The sequence below is a fragment of the Aplysia californica genome, unplaced genomic scaffold (genome assembly GCF_000002075.1).
Source record: "Aplysia californica isolate F4 #8 unplaced genomic scaffold, AplCal3.0 scaffold00118, whole genome shotgun sequence".
Classification (NCBI taxonomy): domain Eukaryota; kingdom Metazoa; phylum Mollusca; class Gastropoda; order Aplysiida; family Aplysiidae; genus Aplysia; species Aplysia californica.
In genome coordinates this window covers 231865-232995 of record NW_004797388.1, presented here as the reverse complement: position 1 = coordinate 232995, position 1131 = coordinate 231865, and positions in this window count along the sequence as shown.

Genomic DNA, 1131 nt, shown 5'->3' with positions numbered 1-1131 from the left:
TTGTCGCTATTTTAAGTGACTCTGTGAACCATGAACCTGAGGGAGGTGAACGTGACATACTTAAGTCACCCTCCTATAAGTTGGTTTTTAAACGGTTTTGTAGTGGAGTAGTGAAAGGTATTACTTGAGTGTTCAGTTCTAATGCAGGATGAATGAAATTGACGTTCAGCTAACAAACAGATTAAGTTCTAGAAGTCAAAGCCACAAGTAAAAAGAATGAAAAAAAAAGTACAAGGTCTTCCTTCACCAACCCAAAGATCCTAAATTATACACCATCCATGGCGTTCTTTACCAACTCACCATCCCATTTACTCTGCCCTTGATTATCTTCGGCCTGAGATAGCTTAATTGTAAACGCCCACTTTTTAGACCCACGAGCCGCCCCTGGATGCAACATATTATCTCAGCAAACAAACGATACACTCGATTTATTAAAAAAAAATTTCATCAAGGCAATGGCCAACCACCCACTAACCACAAGTCTAAGTTCAAGAATGCCATTTTGGGGATTCGAACCAGACTTCCTCACTCAAACTAGCACGAGACTCCAAACTGATCACATTTTAGACAGCATGATATCTGAAATAAATATAAATGTGAAAGTATAACAAATGGTTCCCCTGTGTGTATGAAATGGGGACGTGCATCGTAAACTTCTCTGCCCAGCTCCTGGAATGATACTCAAACTCCACTCTTACTATCTGGATAAACATTATCAGACAGTTACCCCTCGACCCCGATTTGTTTGACACCAGCAGATGGGAACAGCATCAGTCTTCACTGTTAGTTTTCATCTGTCATTCTGGCATCCCGACATTACCTACGACTTTCCTAATCCATTTTGTTTTTTGCTATATCTACGCTTTCATCTGTTTCTTTGATCACGGTGTTAGAATTTTGAACATGTTTGTTAAGAGTAAAGAAACAAAACAACACCCCCCACCCTTGGGAAAAACGATAAAGGTTTTTATTTCGTATATTATGATTTATTCTTTTCAGAGGTACAACTGAAGCACAGATAGACAAATGTACAGACAAATAAAAAAGCAAACAAATAATATCTATCTATCTATCTATCTATCTATCTATCTATCTATCTATCTATCTATCTATCTATCTATCTATCTATCT